General features: G+C 41.2%; 1 protein-coding gene across 3 annotated transcripts in view; it reads left to right on the top strand.

Moving 5' to 3' along the window:
- The window catches only part of LOC138165491 (volume-regulated anion channel subunit LRRC8B-like), a 97,174-nt gene that overhangs the window by 23,644 nt on the left and 56,893 nt on the right, over window positions 1-16,637 (top strand). The window contains exon 1 of one of the 3 annotated variants that reach the window (XM_069093884.1): window positions 8,814-8,937. The exons of the other annotated variants lie outside the window; for them this stretch is intronic. The gene's annotated coding sequence lies outside the window, so the exon portion shown is untranslated. Of the gene's footprint in view, window positions 1-8,813; window positions 8,938-16,637 lie in introns of those variants that run through there. 3 annotated transcript variants of the gene reach the window in all.

Raw genomic sequence — 16,637 nt, 5'->3', positions numbered from 1 at the left:
ATTGTTAGTCCTTATGCTGCCCATGAATGAATAAATTAACTCATTTATTAAGTTCTTACTATGTGTTAGGCACTGTACTATGTGCTGTGTGGAGAGTAAAAGATGAAATGACTGAGGACATATTGATTTATTAAGCAACACATGACAACTGCCCAACAAATTGGGGCCAGTACCTTCCTCAGCTTTGGCACTGGACCCCAAATACAGAGAGAGACAAACTGTTACACATTAAAAATAATTAATCTGATAAGACCAATTAATTAGAAGGAAATAAAATATAATATTAGCTAATCTGATCTCTAATTGGAGGAAAGATTAGGGACTTTCCAAGTTGGGAGAAGAGTGAACAGGTGCCATTCCCTTAATTCAAAAAAGGAGGTGTCCCACTCCCTAAAGTGTCTGTAAACAAAGGACCATTGAAAAATAACTGATTGATCAATATGGAACAGTTTTCAAATAAGACATATGGGCTGCTTGAGAAGTACAATTGGGAGAAAACTCCTTACATCACTCTTTGGATCTGACTGAGTTTCTGGTCAACATAACTTACGTCCTTGGTTAAGGTTTTCTAAACAGCAGGTAGAGGTGATTCAGCTTCCTGGCCACACAGATCTGGGTTCAAACAATGCAACAGAGTTTTTTTTCCCCCAATTCCGACAATTGAATAAATGTTCTCTCACAAGACAGAAATTGGACTAGACCCATAAAAGGGAACTGAGTTAGCTCCAGAATTGAGTCACAAGATGGAGTCCTACCACTACTTACTGTTTCAATCCCCCCATTTCCCTCAGTTTCCCCAGCTGGGAATACCCATAAAAAATCAAGACAATTCCTCTCTCAAGGAGCTCATACTCTAATACAGGGAGACCAGACTTGTAAGAGTTTTCATTTGCAAGTTGAAAGGCCCAGTGGCCCTTAGGGTGCAGCAGCAAAGCAGATGATGATCCACCATCTTTAAAGTCATTTTCATTGACAAATTCATATCTCTTTCTAATGTCCAATCATTTGATGATGTCAAGGACTTTGATAATGAGAATTTTCTTAGTCGTCTGGATGTTTAGGTGAGGAGGGCTTCAACCCCTGCAAAGACAATTGCATATTGATTCCCTGGACTGTGGCTGTGGGGGCTGGGCTGATGATCTGAGAGCTGGGGGAGGGGCTGCTATCCTTGGAACTCTTCATACTTATCAAATGCTGTCTATTTTCCCATCATTTCTAGCTTGTCACTTGGATTGAAGAGCCCAAACCCTTTCCCACAGCAGAATTCTCAAATCTTAAAGACAGCTGTCACGCCTTGATGCCTTTTCTTTTTCAGGTCGAACACCCTCATTTCCTTCACCCATTCCTTTCATGACATGCTTTCTTTCAGATCTCATCCAGAGCTCACATCTGCTCTCTTCTGTAGGGGTTCCAGTTTGTCAATGGCCTTCTTAAAATATATCAGCAAATGCTGCTACACTTTTAGTGGAGCTGTAGATTGGCCTAGCAATTTGGAATATGTGCCCAAAGTCCCTAAACTTAACCTTTTTTGCCCAGCAGCAATGCTTCTATTGGACTTATACCCTAAGGAGATCTTGTTAAAACCCTCACCTTTCACATGAAGAGTTGCCAAGCCAGATCTCCCTCTCTATTAAACGTAGGCATTTAATCTAACGAGAGACTTTAAATTTTCCCTATCCAAATTTTATCTTGATAATTTTGTTCTCCCCCAACTTTGTATTAGTTACATGTCTTCTATATCTTCAGGGTTGTTGCTTTAAAAAAAAAAAAAGGAAAAAAAAACCTCTTTGGCGACTAGAGCCTTCCCTCCAAACAGTCAATAATTCATCCCCAATCTTTGGGCACAGATGTATAACGATATATGAATTCACCAATTATGCTGTCATCTAGTTGTTCTTCTTGTCCATCTTAACCATTAAGATATCGTGAGAAATTTTGTTACATATGTTGCTGAAATCAATATATATTAATGATATGTAAAATTAAAATATATTCCCTGGACCCTCATCTACCAGGCTAATATGAGAATACACACTGTCTTGCATGTGGAACTCCTGCCAATGCAGATCACAATCTGTTTGCTATCTTGTTCCCTACACTGACTGGTCCAAATCTTCTCCTCTTTCCTGAGGCCTCCCATGGCATGCTCCCCCCTTTCCCCTTCAGCTAAGGACTTGGCCTCACATTTCATGGCAAAAATTGAGACCATTCATGGAGATCTCTCCTTTCTCTCCTCATTTTCATCTCACATCTTTCAAACATCTCCCCCCTCCCCACCACTATCTCCTCCTTCACTCCATTCTTCTCTCTAGAACCAGGCCCTCTACATACTATCTTGATTCCCCTTGTCTTTTATAGCAGGTTGACTCCATTTTCATCACCACTCTTATCTTTTATCTCTCCCTCTCTCCTGACTCCTTTTCTGCTGCTACAGACATGCTCATGTCTCCTCCAACCTTAAACACTTCATTAGACCCCCTTCATCCCAGCTAGAGATCATCCTCCTCTCCTTTGTGGCTAAACTCCTGGAGAAAGCTGGCCATACTTAAGCCTCCACTTCCTTACCTCTCACCCTCTCCTAAACCCCTTGCAGTCTGGCTTCCAACACCGTCATTCAACTGAAACTGTTTTTTCCCAAAGTCACTAATGTTCTGTTATTTACTGAAGCTAATGGCCTTCTCTCAGTCTTCATCCTCCTTGGCTTCTCTGCCTTCTGGAGATTCTTTCAGTTCTTGTGACACTACTCCCTCTTAGTTTTGTCTGACCATGCCCTCTTAAGCCCCTTTGCTGGCTTTTTATCCATATCATGCACTGTGGATGGTTCCCCCCAAGGCTCTCACCTAGACCCTCTTCTCATTTCACTCTGAACCATCTCACTTGGTGATCTCATTAGCTCCCATGGTTTTAGTTATCTCTATGTAGATGGTGCTCTGATTTCTATTTCCAACCCTGGGCTTTCTCCTGAGTTCCAGTCTTATATCACCAGCTGCCTTGTGTACATCTTGAATTGATGTCCAATAGGAATCAGTTGTGGGTCAGGATATTGGTGAAATCAGATAGATAGGAAGTAGCCCCTCTTCTTGACCCATCACATCCACATTTATACTCTCCTAACCCCAGCTATATCAATTGCATGTGAGGAATTTTTGGTGCTGATCCGTGGCAGTTTGGGTTAGTCTTGCCCCCAGGCAGATTGACCAAGGGACCCAACTGAACTCCAATTCCTTGCTCTCCTATTATTACATGGTTATAAATCTTGTTCCCAGAGGACATGGTAATGAAACATACTTCTCTGTGTTAGTTGATTTTGATTTTTCTTTGTATAGGAAAGAGACAGAAATCTGAAAATGACTAGTTTAAAAAAACATAAACATTAATGACATTTAAAAGAAAAAAATGTCATTGTCATTTGGGAAAGGAGATTGCTCTAAGGAGAAAGGCTGAGAAGTTCCCAGTAGTTGTTAGGTATTAAATGTATATGTGTACGTATATAACCACTCTCACTGGATTTTAAGCTCCTTGAGGGCAGGCAGCAATAGTTATATCTCCCTTAACTGGGGTGGGGAACCTGCAGCCTCAAGGCCATATATGGCCCTCTGAGTCTTTGGATTAGCCTTTTGACTGAGTCCAAGTTTTACAGAACAAATCCTTTTATTAAGGGGATTCATTCAAGGAAAGTTGGATTCAAAGGGCTGCACTTGAGAACCTAGAGGGCTTCATGTGGCCTTGAGACCATGGGTTCCCCACCTGTGCCATAGCACAATGGTTGTCCATAGTAGGAACTTAATGAATGCTTGTTCACTTAAAAATAGTCTTTCAAGATGGTAAAAGCCAGTCTCTGCTAAAGTGGTTGGATTTAGATAGAGGAAGGCTTTATAAAATTGGATGTAAAGATTAAGTAGGATTTGGATATGCAAAGAAGAGGAAAGAGAACATCCTAGGTTGGGAAATGCATAAGCAAAAAGGGAGAGAGGTAGTTTTTTAGCTTGATGTCTCTGTGAAGAGATATGGTTTGAAGGGAGGATTCACACTATGGAAGAGCAGGAGAAGAGCTTGTCCAGATAATGTGGGGCAGGAGTTGTGCAGATTGTGTAGGGCCCAGCCAGCATAAAAATATCATCTTAATTCAGAAGATGATGGGGAGCTACCATACATAGACTTTTTAGCAGGGAAGGATATATTGAAAATATCTCAGGATAATTAATGCAGTGGTTGTATATAGTACACATGGGACTGGGAAAGAGTGAAGGCAGGAAGACTGGGTGGGATATTGAAGGCCCAGACTGGCCTGACGACATTGAGATTGGAAAGGAAAGGTTGGAAAACTCAAATTACGTTAAGAAGGAAAAATTAACAGTCTACGGTAATTGATGTGATACCAAAAAGGGAGAAGGGAGAGGTGAGTTTTGTTAGGATGCTGTCTATTGGGAAAGGTTGACGAATATCCATAGTCTAGTCTTTTAGGTCCTTGGGTGCAGCCTTTTGAGTGAGTCCAAGTTTTATGAACAAATCCTTTTATTAAGGCAATTTGTTCTGTGAAGTTTGAATTCAGTCAAAGGGCTGTTGAGGACCTAGAGGCAGGTTTCCTCCTGGGGACCTAAGATAAGGAACTCCTGTTGAGGGAACTCCCTCTACCACTTCAGAACAGCAACTATTCCACAAGTTATAATCTTGAAAGAGAGTTATCTGGAGGACATAGACCAAGACTGGAGCCAAAACAAGAAAGAATAATGAGCAAATTCACAATTCTGTCTCTGTTTCATTTTCCTATAATCAATACTAATTATGAGTTGAAAGCTATATGCCTTAATATTAGAGACACTGGGTTTGGTAGACTTAAGAACTGTGACTCCTGCATGACCAAGCTTGTTTCCAGAGATCTGATGGTGTGCCACCGATCTCTTGCCAGAGACGTGATGACCTCAAATTGCAGATTGGGACATGTTTTGGGGCATGGAAATTTGGGTTTGTTTTTTTTTTTTTTTTGCTGGACTGCTTACATGTATAACTAGGCTCTGAGTGCACTCAGTTTGCATGGAGCCCAGTGTGTCCCCATACATGAATGGGATAACCTCCTTTGATTCAAATCCAGTTCAAATCTAGCCTCTGACATTTACTAGCTCTGTGACCCTGGGCAAGCCACTTAACCCAGTTTCCTCATCTGTGAAATAAGCTGGAGAAGGAAATGGGAAGCCACTCCTGTATCTTTGCCAAGAAAACCCTAAATGGGACCACAAAGACTCAGACACGACTGAAAAACAGTTGTCTCTTTAATACTGCTGAGACTGAGCTGGTCATCTCTCTGTCTTCCACCATCTTTTGGGCTGTGCTCTCAGCTGCTGTGCCCAGCATGGAAGCCATGAACTGAACCAACGAGAAGGAGGAGGGACTTGTCCTCTTGTCTCCCACTGTTACCCAGGCTCCAAGAAATGGTCTGGACGTTGTTGTTTCTGTTCTGGCTGTTCTGCTGTCCTCAGTTTCTGGTGCTGGAGGTGATCCCCATGGGAACTGGGAGTTTGAGTCGTGGCAGTCTTGAAGCTAGCATTGCCGGATGGGTGGTGCAGCCAGCTAGGCCCCATAGAAAACCTGAGAAGCCAGGGTGCCTGGAACCAGAGCCCAAAGCAGATTTGGGACTTTCCTCAGATGATTTTTGCAAGAGATTGCAAAGAGTTTTTGCTTGAGGGAGGAATGTAACCCCAATCCCAAGGCCCATTGATATGGAAAGCTCTCCTCATTGGTGGACATGAAAGCCCTACCCTGTGTGAGAGGCAGGGTGGAGTTGTTCAAAAGATGTTAAAAATGATTGACCCCGCCTCACCAGTTTTAAGATGCGGGCAGCCAAGGAAAGCAGACTGTCCCACTCATGTGCTAGGAGACAGCAACCCCCATGTTAGGCAAATGGAGCACTGGAAAAGCCACTTTATACTTATTACGGGGTTTTTGTTTTCTATTTTCATATAAATTGGGGGTGGGGTGGGAGGGAAAGAAAATAAATGTTTGTTAACTAAAAAACAATAAAAATGAAAGATTAAAAAATTAGACTGGAAAAGTATAATAGTATTGATCTAAGCCCTGACTTTCTGGTGTCAAATGCAAAATTTATGAAAATGAAAACACTGTAAATTACTAATGATTATAAATAAAGCAGCTTCCCTTTATGAAATAATTAGTTTTGGGAATAGAAATGTAAACAGAACACTGGTGGGTTTGCTAATTGTCCTTTCCTGCTGAAGACGTGAAGTCAGCATTGGCTCCTAGGCAGCTATGCCAAAGAGTCTGAAGTTTTGTCTGTTAATTTAAAATAAATAAATACAACTCCACCTGCATCTCCATCTCTGAGGAGATGGTTTTAGAACACTCCCTCCTGAACATTTTCCTTGAATAATTCAAATTTGGCAATAAATTTCCTGTGATCACAGCCATAATTCCTTCCAGAAAGCATAAGTATTCTAGAAAGAAGTTGTATTGGGAGATATTTTATATTTATTAATACCTATTTGAAGATAAACCATTAATACCCATTTGAAGTCACAGTAATGTTTTGAAGTAAGCAATTTGTTTTCAAAACATTCCCATTTTCTGCCTGTTTCCTCCTTTATTGCCCTCCCCTTGCCCCTACAGATTGTTAATACCTTTCCATTATTTACTCTCCTCATTATTATGAGAGGCAAGGACCCAGCAACTGACATTTCCTGCAGTGGGCTAGCTTTCCTGAGTTGTTTTCATTTTAAGTTTTGATTTTAACTGTAGAAAGGAACACCCATTGGTTTCTCCCACTTCTCCTGCAGGACGAGGCTTTTTCCCATCCCTCCCTCCACCCCAGCTCCTGCTAGAGCCTTCCCTTAGGATGACCTCCCATATTTACGCTATATGGAGCGTGTACATATTATTTTTATGTTGTCTCCCTCCATTAGATTGATCTCCTTGAAAGCATCGACCATGTTATTGGCTTTCTTTCTATCCCCAAACAGCACCAACGCTTGGCGCTTGGTAAACACAATAAATATCAGTTGTAGCAGCTGTAGCAGCAGCAGTACTAATGGTAGTAGGAGGAGTAGTCAGCACTTAATTAATGCTTGTTGAATGACTGCTCTCCTTTCTTCTCCCAGTTGAAATGAAATGAATTTGGGCCACATTGAGCCAGGCTTGATAGTTCAGCATATCTGATGTGGCTTTGATAGGATTTTAAGCCCTGGACCCTAAGAGCCCCCTCCTGCTATCCATGCTCCCTTTTGGCTGGGGATTGGTGGGTGTGGGAGGGGAAGGGAAAAGTGTTGGGCTGGAGGAGAGAAAGCACTAGAGTGGGTCAGAGAGCCGAGGGTCATATTCTGGCTGTGTGACTTCTTACCCATGTGACCTTTGGGTGAGTCATGTTGGTCAGCTGAAAAATAAGGGGGAGGGACCAAGTCATTTGCAAAGTACCTTCTATCTGTGGTTTCACTGGTCTTGACAGGAAATCTCGTGTTTGGGCCCCTGAAAGGGAAGCGGACCCCAGATGTTCAGATATTAGATCTAAGTCCTATATCTTTGTGACTAGTTGGCTTAAATAGAGCATTGGGCCTAGATTCTGGAGACCCTTAGTTCAAGTCCCCTCTCAGACACTTACTAGCTGTGGGACCCTGGGCAAGTCACTTAAGCTCCACCTGACTCAGTTTCCTCTTCTGTAAAATGGGAATAATAATAGCACCTACTTCTCAGGGTTGTTAGGATAAAATAAGATAACATTAAAGCATTTTGCAAACTGTAAGGCACCACATAAAAGCTTATTGTTATTGTTATCATCTTTTACTTTATGTAGCTGAGTGTATACGAGGTATTAAGGGGAAATTCCCCAGTATTCTCTTTGATTATAAAGTGGGAAAATTTTAAAAGAAGAGAAAAAAGCCCAATGAATTCTTGTTTTAGCATTACTTTTAAACGACCTATTGTAATTTATGAGATGAGATTATCTATGCCCAATTACAATGCAACAAAATGTGAGATTACCATTGGTGTGAGTTTCACTTGGTTACAACAATTAACTCTTCATATTTTCCAACTTTCCTCGTTTATTGCTCTGGTAACATAGTTATATGCTCATATCTTTAAAAAAAGATTATTGACGTCGGTCGCATCATTTATTTTTAGTGGGATGGGCATCAGCTGTGTAATGTGCTCTGTCTCAAAGGATAATAAACAATGGGATGTTGGATTGAGCTTGATCCAGAAGCAACAGGAGAAATACAAAGTATTTAAAAATCCAGCATTTATTGTAAATGCAGCATTTTTGTTAAAGCATAATGCAATGGGAATCGATTTTCCTTTGCTTCTTAGTGTAAATATGTACACAGGCATTAAAATATATTAACCTTGACACCTGTGGTATTGAGGCAGTATAGACATGTACACACACACACACATACACATACATACATACACACTGGAGCTTCCTTCCCTCATGTAGAAACATGACTGAGGAATAGAGAAAGAGACAGGTGTAGAGGCAGATAAAGGCCGCTAGGGGGCACCACCACAGTGCGAGAGCGACAGACCCGACATCAAGAAGGCCTGAGTTCAAATCCAGCCTCAGATGCTCACTTTGTGACCCTGAGCATGTCGCTTAACCTCTATCTGTCTCCGGTTCCTCATATGTAGAATGGAGATAGTAGCAGCACGTGCCTCTCAGGGTTGTCAAGAGGAATGAATGAGCTGGCATTTGGCAAGTACCTTGTAAACCTTAAAGGCCATATAAATGTTAGTGTTATTGTTGTTATTTTTATTATTATCACTATTATTACAGGTTCCCGCTCTCCAGGAGTAGATTTACATTCTACCAAAGGGATGTACATGTACAGAAGTCAATAAATGCTATCAGCACCTTTGAGTTTATAAAACACTACCTCTATTCTCATTTTCTCTGCACGACAAACCAAAGCAGACACGAAGCAGTTCCCTGAGGTAGGAAACACTAGCAAGTGGGACACCTGGGAAAAGCCTCCTGAAGCGGGGGGGGGGGGGGGGGGAGGGAGGGATCGGAGCAGGGCAGGGCAGGGCCTGAGCTCTGTTTTGAGGGGAACCCGCAGATCATATGGAGTGGAGGTGAGAATGGGTGGGGGGAGCGTTCCAAACATGGAGGACCCTTTGCACATTGGTGTGGGGGTGAGATGTAATGTCTGGGGCATACAACAAACAGCAAATCAGTTTGACCCAAACCAAGAGGGCCTGGAGGGGAATCATCAGTCATAACTGTTATCATTTAACACTTTCAAGTTTGCAACCCTGAGAGGTAGGGGCTGTTAGAACTATCCCCATTTTACAGATGAGGAAACTGAGGTAGACAGCAGTTCAGTGACTTCCCCAAGGTCACACAATTAAGAAACATATGAGGTTTGAGCTCAGGTCTTCCTGACTCTGTCCTTTGTATTGTAATAAAATGAAAAGAAAAAAAAAAGAATTAGAAAGGTAAGTGGGGGCTAGATTAGGGAGGGCTTTAGATCCCAGACTGAGAAGTTTGTCTTTATCATAATGACTCTAGGGCACCATGTCGTATTTTTCATTTTAGTGGCTGTTCACATAGACCACAAGAGCAGGCATTTATTAAGCCCTGCTGTTTGTAGAGCATGGGGAAGTTACAAAGTGTACTTAAGATAAATTGTATTACTAGGTTTTTAGAAAACTTTCCAGAATCTCAAATTCAGTCTGTACATTTGTGGGTGTAAAAAAATTTTTTAAATTAAAATTGGCAGCATTCTCTTTCATAATATAAGAGCTGAAAAAATATATTCTTAGGTAATCCAAGATCAGACTTTCCCCCCTAATCCAGTGTGGCTTCTTGTATCAATTAGGGCACCCCTACTCAACTAGATATATATATATATATGATGAGTTAGACTTAGAGAACCATAAAACTGAAAGGGAATTTAGAAATCGCATCCTCTAAAGCCCAAGATGACTTGGTGCAGTGCCCAAGGTCACCCAGCCTGGTGACCAGATGAAATTAGAAACGTGTTCCCTTGGCTCCCAGGCTGGGGTTCTTTCTACTCCACTACAGCTGTCTCTCTTGAACACAAATGACCTTTAGAGCTTCACTCTCATTTCCTTTGCTGCTTTCTAATAACCTCCTGTAGTTTCTGTTCGTGTCTTGTAAAGGAATTCTGTGTCTCACAGTGTCAGCACCCTACAGGGTATGAGGAGAGCCAGGCACACAGTCTTTAACCTTCAAACCAGGAAGATGCTAATTGAAGCAGCCAGGTCTTGAAGAACCTTCAGTTTTTCTACTCTTGTTTTAATTCTCTGATCCTTTCATATTCTATGAGGGCTGCTAGGGGTGCAGAGGATAGAGTGCTGGTCTGGAGTCAGGGAGATCTGAGTTCCAATCTGGCCTCAGACACTGACTAGCTGTGTGACCCTTGCCTTGGTTCCTCATCTGTAAAATAGGCTGGAGAAAGAAAAGGTAAACCACTCCAGTATCTTTGCCAAGAAAACCCCAAATGGGGTCATGAAGACTGAAAAACAAGTCATATTCTATCTATTTTGAGTTGTGCTGGTCTTTCCTTTATCCTTCTGAACTCTAACCTCCAGTGATCTTGACCTCATTTCTGGTTATATATCTTCTTTAACCTGTCCTGATTTCTTTCTCTCTCACTCCATCCTGGTGACCTGAACACAACTCTTGATGTTCCATTCATTGCTTGACAGTAGAGTTCTCCCATTCTTGTTTGTGGACATTACCCTACCTTCCAGCCATAATTGTTGAGCAGGAAGCATCCCCTGTACAAGATCCATGTATCTCTATGACTGTCTCGGATCTCTCTGTCACAGACATGCATTGTCTCAAAGGATATTGTTTGCCCTGATTCTTCACCACTGCAAGTAATTTTATTATATTCCTATCTGGTAAAATGGGAGTATCCCATTCCTTCCCCAGCATGCTTTTTGCTTAGGTAACTGGAATTTATATGGGTAAATATAAATAGAATTTATATTCTATATAAAGAAGCTAATTTTTCTGGATGGAAAGCTACATATATGATGAGTTTCATATCAAGAAATAGACTCACAGAATGTTAGAGAAAGATACATCCATTCAGTTAACTGATTATACTTGATAAGATAGGAGGAATGCATTCCAGTTATCTCTGATGCCCACACATCTAATTAGAAAGACCTGTTGCCCTGCTATGTTCTCTGAAAACCTGGACTGTATGTAAACTAAGCTATGACCTCAGTCCCTCCGATGGAGCCTTAATTTCATTTATAGCCTGACTCATTTCCAGACCCATCAGTCGTTGGCGCAGGATAAGGCCATCTGCACAGAAGACAATTCTCTTGACAGCCACACTTCCCACTGGCCTAGCTCTGCTCCTTTCCTTTGGCAATGATTCAATTCTGCTAAACTGAAAATAAATCCGAGGGCTTCACAGCTGTCGAGTGGCTGCGGCTAGCTGAGCAGTAACTTGCTTTCATTCTTCCTGCCTAGCGCTGCTGGGGTTGCATACATAGATAGACTCTCCCCACCCCGATCCCCTTTGCAAAGAAGGGGGAAAAATGTTGGTTTTCTTAGTTTGTTTTGGTTTTTACATTTTTTTTCTCCCAGCACCCTAGGGAGTCTGTAGCTTGATTCCTCTGCCTGATGGAATGGTAAACTGAACATAGCAATGTCCTGATTTTATTTGATGAGAAAACAGGCTTTGCAACCCAGACTCATTTGTGTGAGCCAGTTAAGAAAATAATGGCTTCCAAAGTGAATGATAAGATCTTATCGAAAGATTTTGGCAGCAGAATTTCAGTGAACAGGAGGTAGAAATCTGGTTCAGTACCTAAGAAATTTTTGACTAAGGCTACTGCCTTTTTTTTTTGGTAAGCAATGAAGTTATGGTCACTTTGAATCCATCACATATAGAAACAGGTGGTGTCCCAGATGGCTCAGCATAGCTTCATGAAAGTTTCAGCTTAGTGATTCCTTCTCCCCCCCCCCCCCCCCCCATTTCCCCCCTTTGGGTTTTTTTTTTTTTATGTTTAGGGGATAGAGCCTAAGATGGAGACTTGAACTCAGATCTCCTTGACTCCAGACTCAGTGCTCTATCTGCTACAACACCTAGCTGCCCAAATCTGTCAAATAGTCTGTTTGGTTAGTAATTGCTTGTTGACTTGACCATGATTAGATATCCTAGAATGGAAGTTCTTAATCTGGGATCCATGGATCCCCATGAGATCTGCAGATGATCAATGAATTTGAACTTTGAATATTTTGATAAATATTTCAATATTATTGGCTTTTTTTGTAATTCTATATATTTTATTTTATGTATTTAAAAACATTCTGAAATTTGGGGTTGGGGTTTTGTTTTTGGTTTTTGGTGTTTGTTTTTTTTTTTACCAGACTTCCAAAGGGATCCATGATAGAAAAAAAAAAAAGAGAGAGACAATTCCTTCTTTAGAAAGAAGAATCTGAAGTGAAGGACATTGAAATCTGTCTGAGCTATATTCTAGTACCTTTCACACCCTTAGGCTATACTTGTTTGCACATGCCCAATCACCCACATGCACAAGCTTTCTTTCCCTGGTGTTGTCACAAACTCAAGATTTGGAGTCATTTTAAAATGTCTTATGAGAACTCAGTGTCTCTGAAGAAGTCATTACCCACTTTTCTTTTAGAGCTCCCAGACCTAGAGGAAGTCTTCCCCAGGAGTGCCTCTAGATTATGACCCTCCTACCCACCCCTACCCACACACCCTCACCTAAACAAGATTCCTTGGACCTAATGATGAAGCAAGGGTTATGTAGCCAAGGAAAGGAGGGCATGTAGTTAGGACCCATAGGTGAGCCTGCTAAGAGTGAGATACTCCTACAGAATCTGCTTCAGAGGGTCAGATGAGAAGGACAGAACTTCCTTTTTTAAAAAAAATGAAATAGAATTTAGCACGCCCAGCCTCTCCTTTCCTGACTTGCCTTGATTTGATAGCTTTCTCCAGATTTATGGGGCTTGACAGTCAGCAATTCTCGGGGCCATCAAATGTTGTTTCTTTCTGATCTAGAGTTACCTCTGGTGTCCTGTAGTCCCAGAACTTAGGCAGTGTGGAAGGTGAGTTCTCTCTGATTCCTGTAACCGTGATAGTAGAAAGGCCAAAACAGGCAGGGAGGAAAGGAAGTAACATCAATGGGAACAGGGCTTAAAATGGTGAGTTGTTGCTTCAAATGTGAACCCTTTAGTTGGCATCCAGGATCATTCTCCTGGCTTGACCATATTGATAGCGCAACTGAGTGCAAAAATCCTTCTTCCCTGATGACCAAGAACAAAATGAAAGTGTCTTCCTGCATAACAATCATCTTTACATTGCATTTTATAACTAACAAAATGCTTTCCAAATAATGACCACATAATCATATCCATCTGGCACTTAAGGGAACAGAGTCTTAAAGAACTTAAGTGACTGGGATGCAATAATATAAACCCTGGTTTATATAGGGTAATACATAGGGTCATAGATAGGGAGGTCTTGGCGGCCATTTGGTACAACTTCCTCCTTTTGCACGTGAGGAAACTGAGGCTCAGACAAATATTGTCAGAATTAGGATTCGAATCCAGATCTTCTGTTTCTAAAGCTAGCACTCTTCTTCCTTTCCAAGACTGGGGTTCAACTCCCACCCCTGCTACTTGTGTCATTTGTGACCTTGATTCCTAGAGTTTTCTCATCTATAGAATGGGGGGCAGGACTAGATGACCTCCAAGTTTCTAGCTTTAAGAGTGACTTGTCACCAAGCTAATTAAATGGAAGAGCTGGTTCTCTTCTACTGACAAGTCCACTGCTCATTCCAACCACTGTCCTGTCTTTCCTCCTTTATATTATCCAGTGACAGCAAGACTGTCCATAGAACCTGAATTTTGGGGTCATTTCCCCAGCAACGATTATAGATTTTTATCCACAATCCTTCACTTGGTTCTTCCCCTATGTTCCAAGGTACATGTTTGCACACAGGCTGGCCAGGCTTAAAGGTATAGCCCACATAGTCCATAGTTCCATTGACTCAATACCAGAGCCCCCAAACTCTTGCCTGGTTTGCATGATTTTTCTTTATGCAGGCTAGCACAGCAGTATGCCAAATTCCCTCTGTATTTTCCACTTATACGTGTTGTTGCCAGCTCAAATTTATAGTGTCTAAAACTGAACTAAGTCGCTGCCTTTCCTGACATATATATGTACATGTATGTATTATGTATATTTATTTTTTTAACATTTGTCTTTATGTTCCTGGTCATTAAAGGTGAAAACTTTGTGGAGTCATTCTTTAAAAAAAAATCTTCCCTTGCTCCTCACCAACCAGTTTCTCATCTATCTCCAAATCTTCTTTCATCATATCTCTTTGAATCCTTCGCCTTCCTTTCTCTTCCCACAGCTACCACCATAGCCCAGAGTGAAGACACAAATTGGTATAATGCAAAGAGCTCTGTATTTGGAGTCAGGGACTAATGTAAGTGATACTGAAGGTTCCTTGCAACTCCCATTGGTCATAATAGAGCCATTCTTTTACACCTTTGTGACCACCTAATTGGTCTGTTTCCCTGCCACTAGACTCTACCACCTTTGCCATGAGAATGTAGTGTTATGAGGGACTGTCCCATCAAGATGAAACCAAGGGTGACTGGAAGCCATCTTCCTGATGAATATAATTGGCCAATGTAGACCATATCCATAATCTTTATTTTTGTTTTGTTTTTTGGAGGGGGTAAGGCAGGGCAGTTGGGGTTAAGTGACTTGCTCAAGATCACATGGCTAGTAAGTGTTAAGCGTCTGAGGCTGCATTTGAACTCAGGTCCTCCTGACTCCAGGCCCAGTGCTATATTCACTGTGCCACCTAGTCACCCCCATATCTATAATCTTGGTCAGTTTATATGCCAGCCCCAACAAATTCTATAACCATCAGCTTCAAAGTATAGTCATACCTCAGAGATAATTGCAGATTCAGTTACAGACCACTGCAATAAAGTAAATATCACGATAGTCATGCAAATTTTTGGTTTCCCAATACATATAAAAGTTATATTTACACTATAGTCTATTGAGTGTATAATAGTATTGTATCTTTAAAAATGTACATATCTTAAATAAAAATACTTTATTACTTAATGCTAACCATCATCTGAACTGTCAGTGAGTCATAATCTTTTTGCTGGTGGAGGGTCTTGCCTCAGTGATGGCTGCTGATTGCTCAGGGCCATGGCTGCTGAAGGTTGTGGTAGCTGCTGCAATTTCTTAAAATAAGACAGCAATGAAGTTTGCCCCATCAATTGATTCTTCCTTTCACTTGAACACTTAGAAACCATTGTAGGGTTATTAATTGGCTTCATTTCCTTATTGTTGTGTCTCAGGGAATAGGAAGGCCCGAGGAAAGGGAGACAGATGGGGGAGTGGGCTGGTTGGTGGAGCAGTCAGAACAAATACATTTGTTGATTCAATTCAGAGCCTTCTGTGGGTGCAGTTCACAGCACCCCAAAACAGTTACAGTAGTAACATCAAAGACTGCTGATCACAAATCACAACAACAGATATATGATGCTGGAAAAGTTTAAAATATTGTGAGAATTACTGAAATGTGATAGAGACATGATGGGAGCATAAGCTAATAGAAAAATAGTGCTGATAAACTTGCTCAATGTAGGGGTACCACAAACCTTCAATTTGGAAAAAAAATCAAAACAAAAAACTGCACTGTCTGTGAAGCACAATAAAGTGAGGTAAGTCGGCAATAGAAGACTGAGCAAGGAAAGATTAATTTTCTAGCCTTAGTGAGATGAGTTTTGTGTTCTGATCTCTCTTGCAAGAAAACAACTGCACAACTGACTGTAATTCCTTAGCTCTCATCATTAACTTTAGTCTTTCTTCCGGTAAGGAGCTCGCTGGTTTGACAGGGAAATTGTTTCCTTTAGTTTTCAGAAGTAGACAGTGCTGAGGTATGCTGGGAGCTTGTGTGACAAGGGGCAGGCGGGTGATGTACCAGTATTTCTCCCTAGATTTTTCTTTGACTCTGCACTCTTTTCCTGAAGTGTCTTTATGGTGGATGAATGCCGGTCATATTTACTTTGTGCACCTCTGGGTGACATTATGCTGTCTTTGTGCTTGCTTTTTGATTTGTGTCTCTTTGCCTCCACCAGCACTTAGCACAGTGCCCCAGTGTAGGCAGGGATTGATAAATGGTGATCGATGTTGTCTTAAGGAAAATGCTTGGCAAATTCATGAAGTCCTGTATTATTATTAGGTTATTAATTAAAATTGGTTTCTCATGGAAATTCACAATAGAATCACCAAATAAGATGGCATGTAGGGCCACATCCAGGACAGCCAAGGAATTCTGTCATGCAGACTCCTTCTATGCTATGGGGAAAAGAGAATTTGCAAGGATGCTTCTCAGCGATAGGAGATTTGCCAAAACAACAAAACAAAACCTTGGTCTTTTGAATCCCTCTTATTAGTGCCTTAATTAAATTGATATTTCCAAGGAAATGGATTTTAAAATGAAATCTAACAGTGATTTAGCTCATTCAAAAGACCCTCTTTCATTTGACTTGGTTTTCACAATGGATAGACTTTTCTGTTTTCATTTCCTGGTTCCCCCACCACCCCACCCCAGGCCTTCTGAGAAATGAAATGTGAGATAAT

This window comes from Petaurus breviceps, unplaced genomic scaffold (assembly GCF_028583685.1).
Source record: "Petaurus breviceps papuanus isolate PSGF00001 unplaced genomic scaffold, PetGlider_PUasm1.0 209, whole genome shotgun sequence".
NCBI lineage: Eukaryota > Metazoa > Chordata > Mammalia > Diprotodontia > Petauridae > Petaurus > Petaurus breviceps.
The sequence above is the reverse complement of the archived record's forward strand: the minus strand, read 5'-3'. Positions and strand labels throughout refer to the sequence as shown.